The sequence below is a fragment of the Aethalodelphis obliquidens genome, unplaced genomic scaffold (genome assembly GCF_003676395.1).
Source record: "Aethalodelphis obliquidens isolate GAN/ISIS:26980383/991018 unplaced genomic scaffold, ASM367639v1 scaffold12, whole genome shotgun sequence".
In the NCBI taxonomy this organism is placed as follows: Eukaryota; Metazoa; Chordata; class Mammalia; order Artiodactyla; family Delphinidae; genus Aethalodelphis; species Aethalodelphis obliquidens.
Window position 1 is genome coordinate 13,364,781 of NW_020837956.1, and position 27,532 is coordinate 13,392,312.

The following is a 27,532-nucleotide window of genomic DNA, read 5'->3' on the forward strand; positions in this document are numbered from 1 at the left end:
GCTGGCACCTTGATCTTGGAATTCTCAGCTGTTAGAATCTTGAGAAAATAAATTTCTATTATGTAAGCCACCTGATCCATGGTATTTTGTTATGGCAGCCCCAGCAGACTAAGACAATCAGAGGCCTCACCACAGACTTCCTCTTACTGCTTGTCCAGGGGTTTATTTTACGCCCATGTTGAAATCAATCATGGGTCAGAGGAGTGAAATGACTATACTGGATTTAGACTAGTCATTCTTCTGCCCCCAGGTCAGGGTTGGGTTCATTTTCTCTAAACACACAGGATGGATAAACACCCCAAACAAGCAGGAGTCTCTATGAAGAAGAAAGAGATGGAAGACGGGAACAGCTGTGAAGAAACCACGAGTGGTTAAGGGCTGTGGAGAAGATAATGTGGGTGGTAGAATGATGGTGTATTAGTTTCCTAGGGCTGCTGTAATAAATTTTCACAAGCTTGGTGGCTTGAAACAATAGGATGTTCTCTCATATTTCAGGAGGCCAGAAGTCTGAAATCAAGATGTCGACAGGGCCACACTCTATCAAAAAGCTCTAGGAGAGACTCTCTCCTTGCCCCTTCTAGCTCCTGGTGGCTCCTGGTGTTCCTTGGTCTGTGGCAGCATCACTCCAGTCTCTGCCTCCATCTTTACATGACCTTCTCTCTGTGTCTCTGTGTGTACTTTTCTGTCTCCTACAAGGATGCACTCATTGGATTTAAGGCTCATCTTAGTATGATCTTATCTCAATAGTTACCTTAATTACATCTGTTCCAAACAAGGTCACATTCTGAGATTCTGGTTAGACATGAATTCTGGGGGGACACTTTCAACCTACTACAGATGCTGCGTGACTGGGGCTGAGCACAGAACTGCTTTTTTTAAAATTTATTTATTTATTTATTTATTTTGGGCTGTGTTGGGTCTTCGTTTCTGTGCGATGGCTTTCTCTAGTTGTGGCAAGCGGGGGCCACTCTTCATCGTGGTGTGCAGGCCTCTCACTATCGCGGCCTCTCTTGTTGCGGAGCAAAGGCTCAGACACGCAGGCTCAGTAGTTGTGGCTCATGGGCCCAGCTGTTCCGCGGCATGTGGGATCTTCCCAGACCCGGGCTCGAACCCGTGTTCCCTGCATTGGCAGGCAGATTCTCAACCACTGCACCACCAGGGAAGACCCAGAACTGCTTTAATTGAGGCAACAAGAGAAGGCTTATTGGAGAAAGAGTATTAGAGTTGAGACCCAAAGATGAGGAGGAAGCTATCTGAAGCTCTGGGATAAACAAGCAGAAGGGACAGCAAGAGCGAAGACCCTAAGATGAGAATACGTGCAGTGTTTAGAAAGAATGGCAGCTTCTGTCTCTCTGTGATGTGAATTTCCTCACTAGAAATGGTGGTAAAGCAATTTCCTTTCATTTATGCCTAAAGAAACCAAAGAGGAGATAACTGTGTAACTGAATCCACTTAATTTGCCTGATGTGTTTGCTAAGGTCAAGGCTGTACTGTTGATTAGCAAGAATTCAGCTGAAATTATTTGAATCTTACTGAAGCCCCATGTAATAGACCAAATGATTTCACAATTCTCTTCCTTTGGTAAAATGTGTTCTTCAGAGATTAGAAGTCCAGTATTCAAACTCTCTTTGGTTCCTTTATCGGAATTCTCTGACAGACGAGACACACATTTGGAGCAGCAGGAGGGCAGTGGGATTTATTTAGTGGAAAGAGTCAAGAAATTTGGATTCTAAATTCCAGCTTTAACAGTGTCCAGCTATGTCCTTTGGGTAAGTCTCTTGACCTCTCTAGGCTTCAGTTTACTCATCTGTAAGGGGAGGTTGGACCAGGTTATCCCAGGGGTGGGAGAGGGTGGGGCTCTTCCAACTCAAGCTATCTGTGCTTCATACAAGGCCCCAGGAGCTGTCCTCTGGCCCTCTTGGGAGCTGCTCAGAGTTAATTAACACACTCAGCTCTTGGGCAGGCCAAGGCTCTGAGTGCAGTGTTGTTTGTAAGACCAATATTCATGAGAGTACAGTGGAATATACCTTCACTTAAACTCTTGACCACTGACATGGGGCCCAATTTCAGAGTATGGACTTACAAAGGCTTTACTCTCTACACCTTTCCCCCCTTGAGAATCTGCTCTGTCCCACTGGTTTTTCACACCTACCTTCTATAGGGCCCTCTGAGATTGGGAAGGAAAACCAGGCTCTGCAGCCCAAAGACCAGGGCTTTTTGAATAAGAAGATTGTTCACAGCTGTGTGTTTACCAGCTTAACCAGCTCAGCTTCTTCCAGTTTTTCATGTAATTATTTTGGCTGTATGTGCTGAGGAATACTGCAGCCTGACTCTTAAATTCACATGAATATTGCCTTACATGGAAATCCTAAACATGTTTTTATTCCATCCTTTAAGATTCTACTGAGCAGAGTTCGAAGCATCTTTTTCTCACTCTGTACAGAAGTGATAAGGTCCTTTGCCCAGGCGATGGGAAGACCAACTCATCCTGGTTGGCCCCGGACTATCCTGGTTTGAAAACGGAAAGTCCTGCCTCCTGGAAACCCTCTCAGTCTTCAGCAAACCGGGCAGTTGGCACCGTATAGTGGTGCAGTGGGGCTGCTTGGAGTCAAAGAAAGAACTTGGAGGAGTAAAGAAGCAAATTGGAGATGAAGCGTTAATTCTGATAAAAAGAAACGAAGTTCTGGGAAGGAACCAGGTGGCCAGGCGCTGCCATCAAGGAAGCTGTGAGCCCCACGGCTCTCCTCTCCTGAGGACAAAGCTGTGTAACCTTGTCCTGAGGAGCCAGTGTCTCTGGGGGCCTCTGCCTCACTGCCCGGCTGGGAAACGACCTACCTTTAGGCTTTCTGGGAATATTCACTCTATTTTTCTAGAACAAGGAATAGCAACATAACACATTGTATCAGGAAAATCAGTATGAATTCCTACCCTAAAAAACATCTTCTTTGCCTCTGTCACAGAACAGGCCCCAAGCAGCAATGGCCAAGGGCCTAGCACTTCTCCCCTCTACAACGCACCAGCGAGAAGCTTGGATTGTCATTTCTAATACTATTCTTTTATGAATGCTCAAAGCAATCAGAATTTCTTGGAAGTTAGTTGATTCCAGTTTTGGGACAGGAAAAACAGTCAGGCTTGAAACATCTCATTGCTGTGCTCTAAAAACAAGGATCTTTCAAGACTATCAGAGCAATGCTTGAGGAATTTCTATTAGCCTAGATGTGCAGATGTGAACATCAACTAATAAAACCAGTTATGGCAAATTGGTACAGGGTGAGTGTGTGAAAGGCTATGAGTTCATAATAATACTCCAAAATAATACATGCATAAAAATATAGTTATAAAAGAAAGGTGAATAGAAGAGTATATTACAATATGTAGGTATTATTTTTAAAAATATTAAATACATGTCTGTTTTAAAGTATTGACTTGTATTTGTTCCTCTCTGCCCAAGCAGGAGAGAATAAACACAGGGACCTGGGGGTCAGCAAGGTGTCCCTGAAAAAGTAGAACCTGTTCCAAGAACAGAAAGGACTCCTCAGCCTCTGTGATCACGTTTAATGATGAGGTAGGAAGGGGTTAGTGAACAGGAGGGCTCCAGGATGTGTTCCACACTGATGAATTATCCAATATCCTAGAGAGGGGAGGTAATCTTTCATTTTTTCAGAGATGGAATGTCAAGATGCGCCCACCAATGAGAATAAACTACTAATAAAGAAGACAGTCATTTTTAATAAAGCTAACAGACAAGGGAGATATATCAAAGTCATAGAGGGACCCACTAATATATCCAGTCGTGTAAATTTAATGACCACCTTATTCCTGAGAAAAAAGTCACACAAAAATGAAAATCTATCTGAAAGTGAGGGACATAGCAGTGCCCTGCTGTGATAAGAGGAGTATGTTAGTTATCTACAGGCACACCTCATTTTATTGCACTTTGCAAATGATGCATTTTTTAATGAATAGAAAGTTTCTGGCAACCGGCGTTGAGCAAGTCTATGGGCGCCATTTTTCCAACAGCATTTGCTCACTTTGTGTCTCTGTGTCACATTTTGGTAATTCTTGTAATATGTCAAACCCTTCACCAGCAAAAGGATTATGACTCATTGAAGGCTCAGACAGTGGTCATCATTTTTTAGCAATAAATTAAGGCATGTACAATGTTGTTTTAGACATCATGCTATTGCATACTTAATAGACTACAGTATAAAGTAAACGTAACTTTTCTATGCACTGGGAAACCAAAAACCCCGTGAGATTCATTTGATTGTGACTGTCTGGAACCAAACCCACAATATCTCTGAGGTATGCTTCCATTGCTGCGTAACAAACTTCCCCAAAGCTTAGTGGAAAGGGAAGAACGAGAGGAGCCAGAGGGAGAAAACCACATGTCTGGTGTGGCAGCAGAAATATTACCTACCAAGAAATAAGGAGGTCCAACGCTTCAGATATTTAAAGGTGGGACAGGAGAGTGGCTCCCAGACACAAGTAATTTTAAAGCTCCCCAGGTGATTGCATTGTGCACCAGGGCTTGAGAAGCACTGTTGTAGAGTGTGACTTGCCAATCTGAATCTACTTTAGTCACAGTAAATGTGGTTAGTGGTGGCGGGGGAGTGTTATTAACATTTATTGAGCCCCAGTTATGAATCAGTTTCCAAGTGAGGAATTTCACATGTAATTTCTCTTACTCCTCACAACAGCTCCAGGAAGCAGACAGTGAGTCAGTATTATCACTATTTCACAGAGGAGAAAATAAAAGAAGATTCGGTAAATCAGACTGTCATAAACAAGGCTTGACTCGTATACCGTATCAAGCAGTATTAACAAAGGCCCCGAAGAGAAAAGGATCTTAACAATAAAGCAGATAAAAGATAAAAGAAGAGCTGGTTTGGTAGATTTAAATCTAAGCTTGAAGTGGATTGAAACAGATGAAGCACTACTCTTGATATTTCTAACTGTGTAGAGTCTGTGTCGTGAAATTTGGCCAAGAGGAGAAATGGCACGTGCTGGACTACAGCGAGCCGGCCAGCAAGGGTTGGTGCGAGGCAGGGGAGGGGGGAAGGTCTGGTTCCCAAGGCTGGGGATGTAAACGTGGAGCCCCTTCCCCTTCTTTGCCGCGTAGTGGCAGTGCAGAGGGGCCCATACGCACAAAGAGAACATGGCGGGAACAGCCACTATTGGGCGTTGAGTAACTTTGCATGACAGGAGCAGAGAGTCTGGGAAGACGAAGCTGGGAAGGAAGGCTCAGGACATGCAGATTTCAGAGACCGGGGAGGCCAGGCCAGTGAGGACAGAAATGAGCCTACGGAACACCTCAGCCCCTGCTCCAGGAGGCAAACAGGCCATTTCCAAGTGGGCAGAAACAGGGGGTCTGGTTTTCTGGGATTGCTGTTGTCAGCAGTTAACAGAAAATATTTTAATTTAATATTAATAATTTATTTTAATTTTAAAATAATTTAATATTAATAATTTAAATATTTAATATTTTAAAGCAAATAAACTTATGGTTAACAAAGGGGAAGGTGGGGGAGGGATAAATTAGGAGTTTGGAATTAGCAGATACCAACTACTATATATAAAATAGATAAACAACAAGGTCCTACTGTACAGCACAGGGAGCTACATTAAATATCCTGTAATAAACCATAATGGAAAAGAATACTATATATTATTTTAGATACTCAATATATGTGTATATATCTATATATCTGAATCACTTTGCTGTACACCAGAAACTAACACAGCATTGCAAATCAACTACACTTCAATAAAAAAAAAATTAAGCAAATATGCATGTGCCCACACATCCATGCACACACGTTCATTCCTAAATACACACTGAACTTCTTTCCTGCAAAAGTGAACTTCATTCACTCAGAGAGTAACATGGTAGCATTCCCTTCTTGCAACAGCTGCATGTTCACCTTGGAATACAAAGCAGTTGATCATGCTAGACCCATGCTAGCTTTCCCTCTTCTGAACATATGGCCTCATTCACACCTCATTTACAGGGAATCATGTGGCTGTGTCTCTCCTCATGGGGCTTCAAGATCATGTCCCTTGGGGCCATTTCTTCTTTCTGCTAATTCACAAGGCAGTTTGAGCCATACTGGGAAACGACATGAGAAAGACTTCAGAAACCACTGGTGCCCAAAGAATTGGTTGGAGTCAGGAGCCAAGACAAACATGGAATGATGGCTGTGGTGCCAGGTACCAGATGAAAACAAATGAAAGCAAACCAACCATAAAATCAACCTCCCATTCTTGAATGGTGCCTCAGAGGCCACGGAATAGTGGCTCTGGCTTCCCGAAAAAGAAACCCTTCAGCAAGTAAGAACTGCCCGTGTCAGAAGCTGCAAGATGCTCTCCCCCACGTGGGGTCATTATCAGGAGTCTAAGCCTGGGACCAGAGCACCTCTTACCTCTATGATGCTGGGCTTGGGAACCAAACGTAATACATAAATACATACATATTAATGTGTTTTGAATCTAAGATACTTGTGGTCAAATGTTTCTCAGAAGCATGTACCAGTGGTTGCTAAAGACGTCCTTAGGCAATGGTGTAGGAAAAACAACAACTGGGTAGTTTAGAGTCATTTTTAAGTAATTACCAAAGGTATACCAAGCCTTGCCACACCACTCATCATTGATGTCAGAGTGACAAGAGGCTTCATATTGTAGGGTCACCAATCAACAAGCCAGCCCACAAATGAAGTGAGGGGAAAAGGCCCCAGCACACAGCCGCCTCAGACTTTACTTGGCTTTAGAGAATGCTGCCTAAAATGTATCTCAGGGGAAAGACTTGGCTGCATTTGCCTAGAGTTTGAGCCTAATGACTCTGATTACTTTTCTTTCCCTTTAACATATTTGTTAAACCCCTGCTCCCTTTTCTCAATACTGTGGTGAGTGTGGAGATTCTGATTTCTGTATAATATATTTTTGAAACTTTGAGCAAACCACTTAGTCATTGTATCTAACACAAAAGCTATAAACTTGATATGGAGAAAAAGAGAGAGATTTAGACAACCAATGTGTCATAGACATTTTTGGTTGGTCCTGTATCTTCTATCATTTTCTTCTTTATAGCCCTCATTTCAGTTTGGGGATCCATTTGGCTCTATGAAATCTGATTCCAGGGGTGAAGCATGTGACCCAGATCAGCATAGTTGACTCCCTGGTCATTGTGATTGGTTCTGGGTGGACAGGTGAGTAAGCAGATCTGATCGGAGTAAGTCTCAAGACTTTTCCTTGGAATTCCAGAACAAATATCTGCTCTCCTTCCTGCTGGATATGAATGAGTAAGCCCACAGCCCAGGGACCTGTTCACACTCATCGTGGAGCCACCCAGGATGTTGAGCAGAGACTAGACAAAAAGAAACTAGGTACTTAGTGACATTGTTGAGTTGCTGAACCAAGTGTCACATGAAGCTTCTGGACTTTAAAGCTATATGAGCCTATAGATTTCTTTGTTTGTGCAAGTCAAATTGGGTTGGGTTTTCTATCACTTGCAACGGAAAGATTTCTAGCTTTTGCACAGGACAATTGAACGATCACAGGGCAGAAAGAACCAAGAGACCAAAGAGTCGGTATTAGTGTGTACTTCATGCCAACTGGCTGTGAAACCTTCAACGAGCCTTTATGCTCTCCACTCTGGGCCTCAGTTTTGTCTCTGAAATATCGGTACATAGAGGAAGTAGAAAGTTGGGCTTGGTGTCTCCTTTAAGATATGTCCCAGCTTTAAGATTCTTTGAGTTCAACCCTCTTCTTAATTCATTGCCAACTGGCTCCTACTCCTGGTTTGCTGTTTCTATCAATGATTGCATCACACTCCCAGCTCTCTGGATAGAAACCTTGATGTCATCCCTGTATCCCATCCACCTCTCTTCTTTTTTATTTTTTAAAAAATATTTACTTATTTATTTGGTTGCACTGGGTCTTAGTTGCGGCAGGAGGGTTCCTTAGTTGCGGCTCGAGGGCTCCTTAGTTGTGACATGCGAACTCTTAGTTGTGGCATGCATGTGGGATCTAGTTCCCTGGCCAGGGATCGAACCTGGGCCCCCTGCATTGGGAGTGCAAAGTCTTAACCACTGAGCCACCAGGGAAGTCCTTCCACCTCTCTTCGTTATGCTCTATATCTGCTCAGTTATCAGGGCTTCTCAGTTCTTCTTCCTAAGCATCCCTTCTGCCTTGATCTGCTCCCTACATCTCCCCAGAGCGTCTACTCCCTTGAATCCATCTTCCTACTCTTGCTGGATTAATAGCCTCAAACAGACTTTTAGAACTTTACTGGATGCCCCATTAATGGAAATATGAAGCCTATATCGCTCAGCATGGCGTTCCATGTGGTCCATTCACTGCAGCCATTTTAGCTCTTTAACTTGGATTACCTACAGGTTCAACTGAAACATAAGAACAGAAAGTCTTTTTGAGGGTGAAAAGTTTATGCATGAACTGTGTTGATAGTCCCTTCCAAGGACTTTTGCAAGAAGTGTTGGCATCTGAGAGTAAATCTGTGGCTGGACCCAAGCTGTGGGGCATATATGCTGGTGAATACCAGACCTATCACCCTTAGAGCTAACAACTCTAGGCCTTCATAAACTCGCTCAGAACTGTGCGTCCTAGGAAAATGTGAATCTCTTTCAGAAGTTAAATGTATTTATTAAGGCAATATGTATCTTGCATGTGGTCCACTCTGAAATGGTGGCTTTTTAAAACATGTGTGACTTTAGCATAACCAAAACAGATATTAGTTAATGTCTAACTGCTCTACTCCTTAAAACATATATTAATATATTAATATACTAAGTATATACTTTGTTGAGACACTCTGTAGTAGGAAGCCATGGGAATAGTGACTGTTGACTTATTGTAACCTTGGAATTACTGCTGGATTGAGAGGAGAGAGTCTCTATTTGACTTTTTTTTTTTTTTAATAACAGAAACCCTGGCCCATGAAGGCCTGGGAATGTGCTGAGGCGGCCTTGTTTTTCTCCTACTTCCCGTGACAGGGCACTCCTCCCCACAAGTCCTTGCCAAGCCCTTATGAATGTTGAGTCAAAACATTTTGAATATGAGCTCATCACATATGAAAAGGGTTTAAACAACAGCTCAACATGTAAATGTACTATGGGCTTTTTTAGTCCATGTTTCAGTTCAAATTTCCTGAAGCTTGGAAAACTGCATGTAGTTTGTACAATATCTCAGCATTCCCCCTCTGAACTGAAGTAAGGCAGTTGGCTTTCTGCTATAGACTAAACAAATGGATAAAGGTTCATTTGAAGGAGTCATGTAGATAGTGTTCTATAGCTCTAGGCATTGTCTGTTTAACTGACTGACTTTGGGTGGATTTATATATACAGTGGCCTGTTGTGCTGAATTGGTGGTCAAAATAAGAATTAACATTTCCTTAAAACCACCTCATCTGGCCAGTTTTCATTTCAGCTGGAAATCAAGTCAGTGTGACATCTTAAAGAAGAACTAGATACAGTTATTGTCTCGTCCTTTATTTTCATGGAGGGAAGCAGGATCTGGAAGTGAATTAGGCTTCTTTTAGGACTTAGGGTCAGGGGAAACCAGGTGAGGGTGTACGAAGAAGACAAGAATGGCTTGGGAAGGGAGGATGGGGAGCTGAATTGTGAGTGGCTGCTTTGTCATGTCATAGACTGGATATCAGCACCTACTTGGTATTCTCTCTTATTGTTTTCTCTGAGGGGTGTTTAGTCCAGAACCTAATGACCATCCCAGTCAGAAGGTCATCTTGCTATCATGTACTTGGTACTCAAATAACTGAATTTGATTTTCTTTTGAGCTGCCCTAACTGCAATCCCTGAGATATTGATGGTGGGATTGTGAAGTATCCCTGGAGGTGACACTTACTTCCCAGAGTAGTGGAAAGGAAAGGAAGAGGACTGTTGAAGATTGGAGCAAGTGATTCACTGACCAAGGACGTATAAACCATATTAAATTTTCTCAACTAAACTCAATTTAATTTGGTGACTATCCTACATGTATTCTGTGATACAGCATGTAAATCACTTAGTACATTTACTGGTACATAGTACATATGTAGGAAATATTTGTTATCATTAGTTTCCTAGCACAGAAAACTAAGAGAGAGACAGGAATGAGAGGTCCGGAGGAGAGAGATTTAGAGAGAAGGAAAAAAAATTCTGGCCTTAGAAACACTTAAAAAATAAGTGTTAAACACTTAAAAAATAAGGGAAAAAGAGAGCCATATGTACTAAAACAAAACTTACTGTATGATCTAGTATTAAAGAAGGCGTTATAGTAATTAGTGATACTAAGAAAGAGAAAAAGGGGAGAGGCTTGTGGGCAAGAATTTGTGGGAAGGATTCACGAAGGAATTGAACGTGTAGTGGGACCTTAAATGAGAAACAGGGTGGAAATTCCAGGCAAAGAAATCGGCATGAACAGAGGCACAGGGATAGGAATGAACATAATATAATCTAGTAGGTTCTCATAACCTCTCCACTCTCCACTCTCCAAGAACAGGCTGACACACTCAACACAGCCTGCAGCCTGTTTATTAAACCACATTACTTTTAATAGTAGAAAATACACAGAGGCCAATTTCCTCCTCTGAATCAGGCACGTGTATCAGTTTTATGTAGATATTAATTGCCTTTGCCATATCTAAAATTTTATGCTTTTATGGGACTTCTCTTAAAAATGTCTCTCAGTCAGGGCTTCCCTGGTGGCGCAGTGGTTGCGAGTCCGCCTGCCGATGCAGGGCACACGGGTTCGTGCCCCAGTCTGGGAAGATCCCACATGCCACAGAGCGGCTGGGCCCGTGAGCCATGGCCGCTGAGCCTGTGCGTCCGGAGCCTGTGCTCCGCAACTGGAGAGGCCACAACAGTGAGAGGCCCGCGTACCGCAAAAAAAAAAAAAAAAAAAAAAAAGTCTCTCAGTCAAAGTTGAACAAGTTACTGAGTTGAATTTGGGATATAAAGTGATAAGCCTTTCAGAAGGCAGACGTGACCTCAGTGGAATGTAGGGTCACACATGAAGAGGCTCTAAAAATGTGCGACCCCTGGGATATACTATATGTCTTTCTTTTTATCTTTGCCTTCTCTTTCAGTTGTCCAGTTTGCAAAGCAGGAAAAAAAAAAAAAGCAGATCTTTCTTTAGATGACTCTGAAACAATGCTTACCACCAAGAGTAGAGACAAGAGGTCTACCTCTCCTTGATAACTTGGGGTTCTCCCCAAAACCCTAAAGTGTAGGGCTCTTTGGGAGCCTGGTGTGGCTGGTGCCTTTCCAAATACATGTTGGTGGGGATTAAACAAGGAGAAAGAAATACCCAATATTAGATAAACATACTTCTTCCTGCCCTGTTATACAGTTTTGTAAATGATAGTAAAACCTCGCTTATTCAGACTTACAATGATTGAAGGGCAGACCAGGTTAGCGAGTGACCTGAAATATTGAAAATTACAAAAAGGATGCATTATTATAACTAATATGTATATGTAATGACATGAATTAGTGGCTAAGAAAGTGTCCTCAGCATTCCCAGGTTAAGGTCTTTGCTGATTTGCTTTAATGCACTGAGAAAGCCCATTTGCATTTAGCGTGTTTCTTACTGGTATCAAATATTTCCTGCTGAACTATTTGAAAATAGCTTATTCTCCTGAGTAGTTTAGAATTCCTCTTTTTTACATTGTTGCTGACATTAAAGAACATGTTATAAAATCTTCTGATGGTATAAACTTTAGACCACTTTTTATCCAACTAATGGTTAGCACATTATTGAGGACTGGGTTAATTAGGCTTTAGCGTGGATATTGTTTGGGGAAGTTGCTAAGCCTCTGCTGAGGAATGATTAAGAGAAGGAGCAAAGCGGAGGCAAGGCATTCAACAAATGTTTGTTGAGTCTTTCTCTTTCCTGCCCAAACGGGACTTATGTGGTAAATTGGGCTAATATGGGTACAGTAGTTAAAAACAAAAATAAACAACACCCACACGTTCTACAAACCGCAATTTAGCCACAAGCACCTCTTCACCCCTCATATCTCTTAGCCAAAAGGCCAATGGATAAAATATAGTGATTTGAATTTCACTTCCTCTCCCTTATTCAGCCCAAACGCTGGGAATCAGGAATACACAGTAGGAGGTAGTAAGAAGAGAAACAAAATCTGAATAACCACAAAAGCAAATGGCTTGTGGGTGAATTCTAAAGTAGACCACAGGGAAGGGAAATCATTAAAATATTTTGTTGTATCTGTGTGTGAGTGTGTGTGTACCTTTATTTAAGTCCCACGTCTTTTTCAAATAACATCTAGTCTCTTTTTGCAGGTATTTTCCCTGCTCATCACTCCTCCACATCTTGAATGGGCCCTATGTTCATCTTTGAACATTGTTTTCATTTGAAGTTCAATGTTTTTTCCTCAACTTAGCTAAAATAGCAACTACTTGTGAATTTCTTTACATTCTCTACCCCAGCTTCAATTTTTTTGCCAGCTTTTGAGAAGTTGGTCATAATAAAAATTCTGAACTCCATTTTCCCTATCTCCCCAATTTCTCTTTCTCATAGTTCAAATTTTGGTCTACTGCTCTGACCCATTCTGTATACACAGAGGCTTTATTTTTTATTTTTCCTCTTTAATAAGTCCTCTGACCCAAAGGCTACACTACGCTCATCTGAAACCAACGAAGAGAGCCAGCAGAGAGCAAAGCACCATTCAACATGGTGACATTTTGGGTGAGGACAAGAGATCCTGACTCATCCACAGAACATCAACACTGTACCTGTGGATGAAAAATTGTCACATGCCATCTTGCCTCTATAAGGATGAACTCACTAGGCACCGCAGTCATTGATCTTCAACACACTCTGAAAGGACTTCAGGGTGGAGATCAGGAATGAGGCACTCTGTGCTCTGGGAAAAACTGGCAGAATGGGGCTATAGATGGTTATTCTCAGGAGAAGATTTTATGAGCCCAAATTCTTGCATCTTCTCATACCTAGAAAAGCACTAAAATCGTTAACAGAGACCTCTGCCCCTTATGACTAGCAGTAATCTTCTGCCAAAAATGTATGCGTGACTTAATGTATCCGCCTTCATCCAAATCATATATATACTGACCTCCCCCCTTATCTCTTCGGAATAGTTCCTCAGAATTATCTGAGAAGCTGTCTCTCGGGCTATAGTGCTCATTTTGCCCCAAATAAAACTTAACTCGCTACTCTCACATTGTGCACTTTTTTCAGTCGACATACCAAGCCCAAATTCAGAGAATCCAGCTGGCATAAATAGTTTTCGGCATAAAGGACTCATGGATAGGGAAAGTCAGGGAGGTAAGACCTTCTGGTCATGCCTTCCTAGACCTCCTCATTGCTCCCCTTCTCCCGCTTTTCAGGGTCTCTGAGGATGCTGAGGGGCACACCTGTCATTTCTGTTGTTGAGAATGCAACACGAGCAGCAGATTCCCTTGTTAACTTTGGTATCAGGATCAAGAATATTGCCCCAATGGCCCCTATCTTCCTAGGAACTACCTCTTTGAAGCTGGGAGGTTGTGCTGATACTAACGGCTGACTTGGCGGGTGGGTGGTAGGGCCCCAGTCTTTAACAGCTTTTAAAAAACTACTCACAGCAAGCATGTAGCAAAGCATGTGGTCAAAATCATCATATGAACAAACACATAAAATAATTGGCTAAGCATGTGACTAAGATGCATTCCACTGTAATTTGTAGAAGGAAGACACTAAGAAAGTGCTGTACTTTGTTGCTGGAAACATTGATTGTTTAAAAGGGGGAAATATCCTAGATTTTGATCCCATCAAGTGCATTTAAGAAACCCTCTAGGTGGATTTGTAGCTGGTGGTGTTGGCTGGCAAGTGGGCCAGCTAGTGATCACATCCACCAGGTAAGTTCAGCTGTACCTTGATTCTCTCAGCAGTTGCCTACACCTCCCCCACACCAGTCTCATTGCCTCCCCAAGTGTCCGCCAAAAAAGTAATGCAGGAGGCTGAAAGGAAGAAAATAATTTATTTGGGGTCCTAAGAATTGCAATTTGGGAGACACAGATTCGGGTAATCCCGAAAGGGTGTTCCAGGGAAGAGAAAGAGTCAGGGGCTTATTAAGGCAAAAGGCCACAGGTTTTTAAAAGTTGCCTGGTAAGAATTGCGAACAACTCTGATGCAAGTCAGAAAATATTTGTCCTTAAGGAATCATGAGTTTTTTTTTAGGATAAGGTCCAATTAGATAAACTGTCATGAGTTATTTTAGGGTAAGAGTCCGATAAGTAGATAGGCTGTCATGAGTTTCTGGCAGATGTTCTGGATAACTTCATCGGGTCCAAAGGTCAGATTCCATCCAGGCTGAGATGTGCATAAGTCACATTTCCTTAACGGCCCCCGGCTCCATGTTAGAGTGCTCTTAGCAATATCGACTCCATTTTGCTTTTCCTGTCACACAAGCTTCAACAATGCTAGAGCTTCCACTGGCTGCCTGTGAGGAGCACAGGTGTGTGGACCAGGACTGTGGAACACTTAAGGCAGAGAAGGACTCTGATGGGCAGAGTCTGAGAACTTGGGAGTCAGCTTTCATTTCTACTCCTGCTGCTGCTACTGACTGACATTTGTTCGATATTTCCTGTGTGCCAGGAACTTCATCTGTAGTCCTTACAACAACCTTGAATGGGAGGGGTTTTCTTCCCTCTCCATTTTCTTGAGCTAAACCCATGGAACAGACAAGTTAAAACACATTGAACGTTGCACAGCTAGTAAGAGACAAAGATCCCACAAAGATGTCTGACCATAAACCTGACCCTTTTACCTTGTACCCATGTCTCTCCAAGGATCATAGATTGACCTGCAGTATATAGAAACCCCCGCAATTGTGAGATGGCTTATGAAAAAATTTAGCCTGATTTTATGCACAATTCCATCTGATTATTCAGAGATAAACTCTCATTTCCCTTTGCAGGCACAATAGGCCCTCTGTGCAGCCCAAAACAACATTGTAAGCTCCTATCCAATTTCCTGTCCACATATCTTTTGGAGTAATTACGGCTTATTTCTCTAGGTTTTCCATTGATATCTATGTTTTGTTGATTCTTCTCCAGATGCATTGGAGGCACACATCCAAATTAAATATCATTTATTTCCTGCCTCTTATTTTTAAGTTTCCTTTATCCTTCACTCTCTATGGGTTTTATGTTATATTCCAATTAGTATCTTACAAATCTGGGCTGCAGGTTATTAACTACACATTCATATTACTAGACAATAAACTGAAAGGATTCAATTCTATCCGTTATTTAATCTTGGACCCCTCACGATTAGACCCTGACCGAAGGCAATGCTTGGAAGACCACATCTGACCTTTAACTTGAACACCCAGTTCACACCTCTCATCCTCCTCAGCCCCCCAGGCCACTAGGCAGGGCATAATTATCTATAGCTCATAAATAAAAGTCAAGGCCAGCAGAATTGTAAGGCTTGCCCAGGATCATGTGACGATACAACCAGGAGCAGGACTGAAAACTCTTGTGTCATGACTATAAAAGGTCAAAACCATTCATGCTTCACATGCGTTTTCTATAAGAGTGATTGACAATTATTTATTAAATTGCACTTTGTTGGCATAAAGAACAGCTTTCAGGTTTTGATTTTAAGTGAGTTATGCTCACCTTGGAGTGACTCTAGGCAAAGTTCCAACATCAGTGAAGCATGTTTTCAACCTCTGCAGCTTCCACTTTTAGTTCCTATCTCATGTTCAGTTCCTACTACCTCACTTCTCTGGTGGGTTATCCTCCGCCTGCCAACTCCACCTTCTAGGTCCCAACTTTGAAGCTCTGGCCTCTTGATGCTCTTCAAATCTCAATCTGATCATGAGGGTCCTTTGCCCCTCAAGTCAGAGGTCCAGCTTTTGGTGGATCCTCCGTCTGTGACATTTAAGCTCAAAGTTCCTTTAACAGAGAACAAAGCTTTTCATTCCTAAAGCCTAGATGAGATGCAGGCACGGGCGAGAGGTGATACTTTGATTTACAGCCACATGAAGAAGTGACTGACTCATGTCATATCTGCTCTTATGCCGGTTTTAATGAGCACAGAGAAGGGAGGGCAAGGTCATGAATATCTGAGGGGGGCGGTGCCAAAGGGATGCCGCTGAGAGAATGGATGAGGGACATAGCAGGGAGCCTGGGAATGTTCGTTTCAGAACGAGTGGCAATGGGTGGGTTTAAAAATGTTGCTGACCTCACCTTGGCACTGAGGGTGGGCCACCACTTCTCACAGTGATCATTCTTCCCAAGAATTCTTGGTTGTGACCAAAAAAAAAAAAAATAATCAAGTTTATTATTCATCACTGGAGAGGGTGTGGGAAAATAGATGGTAGAAATTAGTGCATCCTTTAGAAAAAAATTGTACTTTTGGCCAAGAGTCATAAAAATGTTCATGCCCTTTAATTAGTAATTCCTTTTCTGGGAATATAGCCTAAGGAAAGGGTCCCATATGTAACCTGCAAGTCTGCTCCACACTGTGGAGTTCCTAGTTGTTGCGTGAACTTCTGATGCTCTATTAGCAGGAAGTTAAGTGTTGATTTTTTGAGGGTCCTCCTACCCCTCATCTTTATTGGTCAAGAATACTGGGTGCTTATTCAGTCCCAAGAGGAACAGACAAGAAGAAAATTGGACTGGTCCACAGCAGCTCCTCCAGCGTCAGTCACTGTTGGTTCTGTCACTACCATCTACTTCAATATTGGAGACAGACTAGGGCATCCATGTCCAGTGTTGTACTGGAGTCCCTGTTAGCTCCGGCACAGACCACAGGGGTTCTTTGAAGCATGACAATCTCATGTCTCAGGGCTGAGCTTATTAATAGTCTCCATAGTTTGGCTCCCCAGGTTCCAGCTTGGAGGCCTTCGTTGCCAAGTTCAGTCATCTTTCCCAGAACAAGACACTGCAACAGGGCGGCTGGGTCCAGAGGAGTTTCTAGCCTCAGCTGAACGCTGAGTCCAAGCATCCGCCATGTTACATCTTCAGTGATCAGCTTTGTGCTCTGACAGCTCTCAGAGAGTAACTGTTTTAAAAGAGTTCTATGATACCTGAACACCGGAATAATGGGTATGTTCCCCATTATTGCACAACTAAGGCAACCACTCAGTGATCTTTTATTGAACAAAAAATGTCAGCTTTTCTATTTTAAAAATAAAAATAGAATACCTATATGTGCGTGCAGATATTCATTGCACACTTGTTTATAGAAGTCAAATGTGAAAAGAATCTGAAGATGCAACATCAGGCAGCTTGTAAAGTAAATTAGGATGCTTCTACTCCATAAGACAAGGTACAGCTATAAATGGTAATTAAGGAGGTTATGAGAAAATATGGGTGTTTTCCCTCCGATTTTCCAAACTTTCTTCTAATTCGTCAAGTTAAAAAGAATAAAAGACTCTTCTAATTAACTACTGACATGCAGCTGTTGCCAACAGGACTCGACAATGATTCATTTGTTAAAGACAGGGACACAGGACTTAAAGATGACTTCTAAAAGCTTGCCTTCAACGATAGGGTGAATATTGGGGCAGTTTATTGAGATGGGGGAGGCAAAGTGGGGGACTGGGAAACCAAGAGCTTTGTTTGTCTATACTAAATTTGAGATGCCTCTTAGATGTCCATGTGGTGATACAGAGCAGGTGGTACAGTGGCCTGTAGGGACTTGAGTTCAGGGGAGAGGTCAGCAATATCAAGACTAGAAATTTAAAATCCGAGAGTCATCAGTATGTAGATGGTATTTAAAACATGAGATTAGGTATAGGGTATAGATGGATCATAGTATAAGAAGATCTAAGACAGAGCCTCCAGTCATTGCAACATTTAGAAACCAGACAGAGAAGGGGAAACCAGCAAAAAAAAGCCCTGAGGCAATGCAGCCAGTTAGGCAGGAGGAAAAGGGAAGAACATAGCATCCTGGAGGCTGGGAGAGAAGAGGATTTTAAGAAGGAAGGAGTGGTCAACTGTGTCAAGTTCTACTGGGAAGTTGAGTAAGATGAAGACAATGAAGGGACCTTTGGATTGGCAAAGGAGGTTGTTCATGGCCTTGAAACGAGCAGATTCACTAGCATAGAGAGGAGGAAGGCCTGGCTGGAGTCTGCTGAGCTAAGACTAGGAGATGAGGAAGTGGGCACTGACTACAGACAACTTTTCAGGAAGTTGTGCTATAAAAGAGCTAAGAAATGGGATTGTACCTGGAGGGCGATATGAGATCAAGGGATTTTTATTTTTTAAAGGAAGCACTAGAACACGTCTGACTGCTCGTGGAAATGATTCAGGAGGGAGAGAGAAATGAATCGTGAAGGGGAGAGAGGTTAATTGCAGGAGGAAAGTTCTTGGGAAGGATGAGGATATGGAATCCTGAGCAGAAGTGGAGAGATTGGCCTTTAATGAAGTAGGCACACACACAGAGTCCTTGGCATAGTACCTGGCACATGTACCAAGAGCTCAGTAGATACTTGCCAATGTTATTACAAGTGTCTCCTTGAATAATGAAGGGAAATAACAGTTGGCTGGTCCAACTTATAGCTCAAAAGTCAGGCAGCGAATAATTGCATCAGCAGTCTATATAGTCTGGCCAAAGAGGAAAAGGATGAAAAGATGGAGTGGCCCATCCTTCTCTTCTAGAGCCCTGCTCAGACAGGGTAGACTCCCACAAGAGGGGTGTTCACGTACGCTTGCAAAATGGACAGATCCTAGTAATTGATGAATTGAATAACTGATATGACTGTCTTTTAATTTAGTCTGTCATTTTCTTTTTCACTGGATGCTGTTTGCCGAGTAATGATGTTCTTGAGTTCCTGAGAGCGATAACCAGGGCAATGGGAAATGTGGGAAAAACCACAGCCTCAAAACCTCTGTTCTTGTGCAATCAAGATGTAAACTACCCTAACTGTTGAGACACATACCCAGAAGCGGTCGTTTCGTTGGCTCCTGCAGAGAAAACCTAACCAACCTGTGTAGCAACCCAAGAGACCCCAAGTTATAGCTGTTATTCCAGAAAGTACTGTATTTAAGCCAGGAATTCAGAGCTTTATCTGCACAGAATGTTGTTTTTGATCATGTGGGCTCACTGTTGAAACAGAGTGAGTTGATGTTCCTTGCCAAATAGCTGATGAAGAAAATGTCCGTATCTTCCAAAGCATTGTTAAAAAGGAAGAATTTCTACAAAAGAACACAACTCTCTGGTTACTTTCTCACTCGATAAAAATTTAGAATTAAAACAAAAGGGTATTAGGCAGCACTCATTGGAAACTAGCTAACACATTTAAGCAGAAAAATAACTTATTAAAAGAGTAGTGGAGGGCTTCCCTGGTGGCGCAGTGGTTGAGAGTCCACCTGCCGATGCAGGGGACATGGGTTCATGCCCCGGTCCGGGAAGATCCCACATACCGCGGAGCAGCTAGGCCCATGAGCCATGGCTGCTGAGTCTGTGCGTCTGGAGCCTGTGCTCCACAATGGGAGAGGCAAAAACAGTAAGAGACCCGTGTACCGCAAAAAAAAAAAAAAAAAAAAAAGAGTAGTGTAAATTACCCTGATGTCCATTTAAATAGAATGGATAAATGAATAGTGATATAGTCGTACAATGAAATATACAATGAAAAAAGAACAGGCCATCAATACACAGAACAGTATGACTGTATCTCACAGACATAACATTGAGAAAAAGAAGCCAGAGATTATGTACTGAGTATGTACCATCTATTTTCATTTATATAAAGTCCAAAAACAGGCAAAATAAATCTATGGTGTTAGTGTCATGACAGTGGTTAATCTTTTGTTGTGGTGTAACTGAACAGGACCCTATGAGACCTTCTTGGGAGAGACTCCCCCCTTGTCCTCTGTGTGCCTCTTGTTTGTAGAAAATCTTTAGCCTCCTAGACCTTCCCTGGGTTCCAAAGAACAAATTTAATTAGAAAAGTGAGAATGCAGAAACAAAGGAAAACACTTAAGCAAGACAAAAATAATAGTTTAAGCATTAAACAAAAGTCAAGAACTTTAGTTCCTCCTCAGGGGCTATAGATAATATCCTGAGCCATATCCTTGAGCTGTTTTGCAGATACTGAAACCCCCACCATGGGAAGAAGTCAACTGCTTGTTGACCACAAGCACATAGCCCCTAGACCAATTAGTAGAACCAGAAAGTTGATGATGCTGACTTCGGATGACCTCACCACCAACCAATCAGAAGAATGTCCACGAGCTGATCACGCATCCTGCAATCCTCTCCCTCACCCTGTCTTCAAAAACCTTCCCCTGAAAGCCACCGGGAAGTTCGGGTCTTTTAAGCATTAGCCACCTGTACTCCTTGCTTGGCGCCCTGCAATAAATGCTGCACTTTCCTTCACAATAGCTGCATGTCAGTAGACTGGCTTTACTACGTGCTGGTAGAGCTGGGGGAGCAGAGCCAAGTTTGGTTCAGTAACAGCAGAGAGGCTGAACAGGGACATGAGGAGGGATTCAGTGTGCTGGCTACACAGGTATGCACAGTTTGGAAAATTCATTGAGCTGTATACTTTTGATATGTACTCTTTTCTCTATGTATGTTTTCATGAAAGTTGCATAGGAGGAAATCAAAAGAAGGGCTATTAGCAGGTTAAAATGTCACTAGTAAATGTTGGAGACACAGGTCTGGGCCTGTAGGTCCAAGCATACTTCCTAAATCTGGCACAGAACTTGAAGGAGCACATCTCTGCTGCTGCAGCTGAACACTAGACTCTGCTGTTTGCTCTGAGGACCCTCTCTGTAGGACACTGTAGCACTGCCTGACATTTGATTATACATGCATTTATTTTCTGTCTCCCCAACTAGAATGTGAGCTGATTGCTGCCACATAGTAGGTACTCAGCAAATATTTATTTAATGCAGTTCTCTTGTTGATAACTGAGCAGAGCTCCCCTTCTCATGGATGCATGTTTTTTCTTTAGATATATTAATCTCACCAATCAAGGTCCAGTTAAGTCTTACTGTTCGAAGGACACATTTGCTCTTTAAAGTGGTTTCCCATATTTCTTCTCTGATTCATCAGCATTGAGTTGAAAGATTTAGTCTCATCAGGCGATCTTATTTCCCGTAGTTCCAAGTTCGTAGCAGGTGAGTCATGTCACTGTGACCCCTACTTACCCCCAGCAGAAACATGCAATATCCTTCTGAACATGCAATTTGACCCAAAAATTGCTGAGGCAAGTTGTGAGGAAGATGGTAAACTAGGAGATGCGAAGCTGTCCATCAGCAGGAGAGTGATGAGGTGACTCCCTTCACTCATGTGGGACTGCACAAACTCCTATGTTTACTGTTTCACTTTCACCCCACTGACACCAAGTCATTCATTTGTTGGGCCTTCTGGGGAATTCAACAGTGGAATTTTGCCCTTCCACTACACTTTCTATGTTTAGGATGCTTTAGGAAAGAACTGAGTCTTTAGATGGAGAATCTCAGGGGATGCAGGGCATATCCTACCAGCTTTAAGCCTCATCTTGCCTCCCAAAACAAGGCACATGTGCTGCCTGACCTGTGTTAGCCCCTCCGAGCCTGCCCTGTGCAGCAATGCACAGTGGCTCCCTGGGACACTGACCAGGACTTCAGGTCTGAAGATGGATGCCCTTGTCTTATCCTGCTGGAAAACAAATTAAAGAGAGAATGGATTGCCCCTTATACTCTTATTTAGAATCCTCCCACTTCTACTAAGCTGCCTCTATTCTTCCCCCAAAATGGAAGGCCAACGAATTATTCCATATTTTGTCCTACATTTCTCCATTTCATTCCTGAATGGGGGTGGTGGTGGACGGGTAGATAGTTTGGGAGGGAATGGCTGACAAAATTCAAAAGGCATCTCTATTCTCAGCTGAGAGAGTAGAATAAAACAAAACCAAGAGCAAAACCCTGGGATGATTTCCGTCCACCACCCTCCTTTACCTGTTGACCTCTCCACTGCTTCCTCATGGCGTCTCAATTTCTCTTTCTAGCTCCATCTTCTCCCTTTAGCTACCAAACTATGTTTTCAACTGCCCCATAGGCATTTTCACTGGCATTTACTAATGGCATCTCAAATTCAACATAGCTAAAAGCAAATTAGTCATCTTTTATCCCATGGCAGGTTTTTCTTCTGGTTTCTTTATTTAGGTCAGTGATGGTATTGCCCTTCCCTTCACCCAGACTCAGTATCAAGCACTTCTGAAGGCTATTGTTTACTAAGTCTTGCCAATCCTGCTTCTCAAGAGTTTGATCCCTCCTTTTGGTTACTATCACCACCTTCTTAATTCAGGTCCTCCTTACCTCCCATCCATTCTAGCCTCCGTAAGAAATAGTCACACATAGTGATTAAGAGTAGGTAAGAATACTGCCTCTACTGCTTAGTAACTACATGGCTCAGGCAAGTTGCTTAAACACTCTAAGCCTCAATTTCTGCATCTATAAAATGGGATAGGGCTTCCCTGGTGGCGCAGTGGTTGATCCGCCTGCCGATGCAGGGGACACGGGTTCGTGCCCCGGTCCGGGAAGATCCCACATGCCGCCGAGCAGCTGGGCCCGTGAGCCATAGTCGCTGAGCCTGCGCGTCTGGAGCCTGTGCTCTGCAACGGGAGAGGCCACAACAGTGAGAGGCCCGCGTACCACAAAAAAAAAAAAAAAAAAAAAGGATAATAATACCTCTTGCTATGAGTACTCAATTGGAGTATATATGTATATAAAGTGGTACCAGCAAAGTACTCAGTAACAGTAGTGATTGTCACTATCTGTTCTCTCAGTACTCCAATTCATTTTACTCACCACTGTTAGATTTACCCTCAACAAGGCAGCGCTGCTCATTTTTAAAAAACTCTCAGTGCCCACATTCATTATCTCCCTAATACCTAACATTCCCATCCTGACATTCCAGAATTTTCCATAAAGTATTTGTTCCATCTTCTGACCTTAGTCTCTTCTATTTTCCCTGTGTTCCAGTCAAATGGACCTTCTTGCCCTTCCCCACACCATCTCTATACTACAGCCTGTGTGTATTTGCTTGTGCTATATCTTCTATTTTATTCCTTCCTTATCCTTCAAGGTTTAACACAAATTAGTTTCTTTCTTATGTTTGAATGTCTTTTTCTCTCCTTTTAAAGTCTCAGCATATAATCACACCTTTCTACAGGATGGTTCACTTTCTTCCTGGTCCTGTAGTTGCCTGTGTGTTCATCTTAACCTCTCCAGCTGGAGGAACCTCCATTCCCCCGACCTCAAGTCTCTACATGTCAGGGTGAAAACTTGAACATTCAAGCACTCATTTCCCCCTTCTGCCAACAAGATGCAAAATAACCAATTTGAACAAATTCTCCACCACATCAGTTGGCTAGATAAATGATGAAAAAGGTCTTGCTCAAATAAGAGCCAAGGCTGGGAAAATAATTGAGACTATGAGGAAGGGAAATGATCCGATTGTTCTAGCTTAAGCAAAGTTCTGTTCACCCCATTTCATCCCCTGCTTCTAAGCTCTCTGCTTTAGTGATTAGGAATGCAAGATTCCATGCAGGATGGGGTAGGTCAATTCCTATTTCTTGAATGTTTTTCACATGAAACTTGTGCTTTTAGCAACAATGGATATAAATGCCAGTTCTCTTTAAACTCTTTTAGGACTCTCAGAAAATATTTGTTTTTCCAGTGACTGCTTCTTTCAGAATCCACGCTAGTTTCTTTAAAACCCTTAAATTTACAATAAAATCCTTAAAATTATGAGTAGCAGTACTTTCTTCCAGACACTGACCACAGATGGGAGGGTGTGGGAGGAAAAGTATGAATCCTGCCAGAAAGCAATGCTTTAAAAATATGAGGTTAAATTTCATTTTGAAAAGTTTTAACACAAATTCCCTTCCCCCCAGAGCCCTACCTCACTTCATATTATTTTTTGCTCAATTCAAGAGTGTTTTAAAAAAATCTGTTAAAAAAATTTAAACAAAGAAATCAAGAAGATATTTTCAGTTTTAAGAGGAATATAAATGTAGGAAATATTTTATGAATGAGGCTAGGCCATTCAGGCTTAAAAGAATTATAAAAGCTTAACATGTTTGTGTGTATGATCCTGCTTTTATAATTTTAATTTTTTGCATTGAAATATACCACACTGCTCTGTTGACCCACGGTTCCACGAATGGCACTCAGACATGTCAGGTTTGCTTGATGGACTTATCAGTCTACAAAATACTTGAAAAAAAAAATTTTATTTATTTATTTTTGGCTGCATTGGGTCTTCGTTGCTGTGCGTGGGCTTTCTCTAGTTGCGGCAAGAAGGGGCTACTCTTTGTTGTGGTGTGCGGGCTTCTCATTGCGGTGGCTTTTCTTGTTTCAGAGCATGGGCTCTAGGCACGCGGGCTTCAGTAATTGTGGTATGTGGGCTCAGTAGTTGTGGCTCGTGGGCTCTAGAGTGCAGGCTCAGTAGCTGTGACGCATGGGCTTAGTTGCTCCGTGACATGTGGGATCTTCCTGGACAAGGGATCGAATCTGTGTCCCCTGCATTGGCAGGTGGATTCTTAACCACTGTGCCACCAGGAAAGTCCCCATACTTCCTTTATTATTGTTTTGAAATTCATTTCTCTGATTTATTTTTACCTTTGCTTATGATGTTCTGAGTATATTTGTATTTGCTTTCCTCTTTCTCTTTTTTAAAAATAATTTTCTTAGGAGAAATTTCAAGCATACATAAAAGTAGAGAAAACAGAATAATGAACTTCAAATAGCAATCACTCATATTCTAGAATTATCAGTATTTCCTCACTTTTCCTTCATCTATACCTTTATCTTTCTTCTCCCTTTCTTTTGGCTGAAGTATTTTAAAGCAAATCCCCAAATCATGTCATTTCACCCCTATGTATTTATATGTGTGTTGCAAAAATATCGGTGGTTTCTTACATACCACCATACTATTATCACACCTATCAAAACCAACAAGAGTTTATTGGTATCGTCTAGCACACAGTCTGAAATCAAATTTCCCTTATTGTTCTTAATGTGTTGCATTACACTTGGTTTGCTCATATCAGGATCTAAGCAAGGTCCATGCATTTTATTGAGTTGTTCGGGGCTGGAGAAGAGTTTTAGGGTTTGGTAAGGGAGGGCAGGTGAAGAAGGTGAAGGGTGGGAGAGTACTGTGAACTGGGGGAAAGGCTTTTGAATCATGATCTTCAAGAGGCACAAGTAAAGGTTGAAACTATTCAGCTGCTAGACAGTAGTTACATTACTTTAAATGTAACTCCCTGCAGAGACTGAAATTTGAGGGAATCCAGGATTTGTTCTGTTCATGGACATGACTTCCAGAAGAACTAGTCTACCTCCTCCATCCCGTCTTATTCCAGTTAATATCATAGAATTCCCTTCCCAGACAGAAAAAATATTTAGAGCCTTCCAGAGTAGGCATTGCTAGCCATCCATTACAAAATTAGTTCTTCCTGTTTCTGAGACAGATTATGTGGAATCTCAATCTCTTTACCTACTACTTACTCCATTCTCGGTAAAATAGACGTTGTGTTTGATAAGTCTGAATGTGCTCTGTGTTGATTTTAATGGCTTCTGGGTCTGCTAACCTTAGCAGGATATATGTCAGCACCTCTAGCGTTAACAGTTTAGCCTATAAAAATCAATTCTAATGCAATCTGGGAGTATTGTGCAACCCACCTGTTCGTTAATATTTCACCAGCTGTGGATCCTAGTGCAAAATAGGTCTAATTTAAAGGGTTCACTTCAAACATATTTTCTTTGGCTCTGGAGACAAAAGTAATTGGCAATCAACAGTGGTAGGGGCAGCTGCTGTCAATGCACAGTGGCAGTCAGGGAAGAACTCTCAACTCCTACAGCTCTTCCCAGCAGACTTCAAACACATATTTTTCATCCAACAGGGAGCCCTCCAGCCTCCTAATCACCAACCCAGTGGGATCCCAAGTTGCTGGGAATTTCATAAAGCAAAATTCCCCAGGGAGTTTCAACAGAGGTGCTCAGGAAGCCAAAACCCCATTAGCTCTTTGGCCCAACTCAAAAGCCCAGCTGCAGAATAGCCTCCCACACTCTAGGCCCCAGTCACTCTCGTACAGCAGCTGCATTGTTCTCCTCAGTGTCAACTGCTGCCCATAGCAGGGTAACTCCTGAAAGTGAGAGTGGTCTAGATGGGGCAGGGTTGGGGAGAAAACACCATCATACCCACTGTCATTATCATGCCGTATGTTTCTATAGTACTCTATGGTTGCAAATTATGTTCATGAACATGGCACTCTTGATCCTCACAGTGACCCTGTAAGGTAGAGAAGGTAAGGGCATCTTTAACTTGGTTTTATACGTAAGCCAACTGAGGCACACTGAGGTTAAGGGCAGTGTCCACGTCCTACACGTGGCAGAGCTAGAACCAAAGTATTGGTCTTTGGCCTTCATTCCAGTGCCTTGTCCTCCTCCCCATGTGGGCTCAGTCTAGGCTTGGCCCAGTCTTTGACTGAGTTTCCTAACTGGTGGACCCAGCTCACTTGTGCGCAAGAGAGGTCTTCCTCAGTCTTTGGGAACTTGAGTGGACCTGGGGTGACACAGGTCGGTAACCTCTGCCTCAAATGACCTAATCTTTTTACCTTAGTACCGTAAAATTGTTGTCATTGTCTGGGTGCACAATGACATGGAAAATGTTGTAAATCATTATCTTAAAGGAAAATTTAAATGTTGCCTCTTTCCACTGAATTTTATATCTGACAGCCAGTTTGTATGCCTAGCCCTAAAAAGTCAGGTCCATCAATCAGAACTAGAAAATAAAATTTAATTGACTACTTGCCAGTGAATTTTTAAAATCTACAATATTTTCCCCAGTGAGCCTCTTGGAACATACATTGTGGGTTGAAGTGCTATTTGAATGTTTCTTTTTGAACACTTTATGGTCAGTTGCCATGGAAAAACTTTTTGTTTCTTTTCTCTCTCTCCTCCAATGGAGTAATTAGTCTCCATCTCCCCCACCTCTGTATATTTAGGCCAGGTTCCCTATCTACCCTCTACTTCCTGGTTTTTAGTTCTGACACAAAATGAGTCAGTCCCATTGCGTGGAGTAATTTCTTTGTTTATACAAATTGGATTAGCTCATGTCATTACTTTCACTTGGGCTATTGTGAAAATTTTTCTTTTCTCCGTGGGTTTTGTTTTTATTAGGTTTTTCAGTTCTGCTCTTGATTTGGGTGGAAAGGCCAATTAATGGAAACATGGCCTCAGGCAAAATTAAGCTGTTCATTTTATTAATTAAAATTTTTTCTTAATTTTAAAATTTATTTTATGTCCAATTTTGAAAGGTTACTTTCCATTTACAGTTATTACAAAATGTTGGCTATATTTCCCATCCTTGAGCCTATCTTACCCCCCATAGTTTGTACCTTCCACTCCCCTGTCCTTATACGGCGCCTCCCTGCCCCGTAACCACTAGTTTGTTCTCTATATCTGTGAGTCTGCCTCTTTTTTGTTATATTCAGTAGTCTGTTGTAATTTTTAGATTCCACGTATAAGTGGTATCATACAGTATATTTGTC

At 42.2% G+C, this 27,532-nt stretch overlaps 1 long non-coding RNA gene across 1 annotated transcript; it reads left to right on the plus strand.

The window, feature by feature from the left end:
- Positions 1–1,124: 1,124 nt before the first annotated feature.
- LOC113623831 (uncharacterized) lies at positions 1,125–27,532 on the plus strand. Its single transcript, XR_003434090.1, has 5 exons — positions 1,125–4,071; positions 12,491–12,493; positions 18,173–18,178; positions 23,078–23,089; positions 27,523–27,532. It is a non-coding gene; the product is annotated as an uncharacterized LOC113623831 (long non-coding RNA).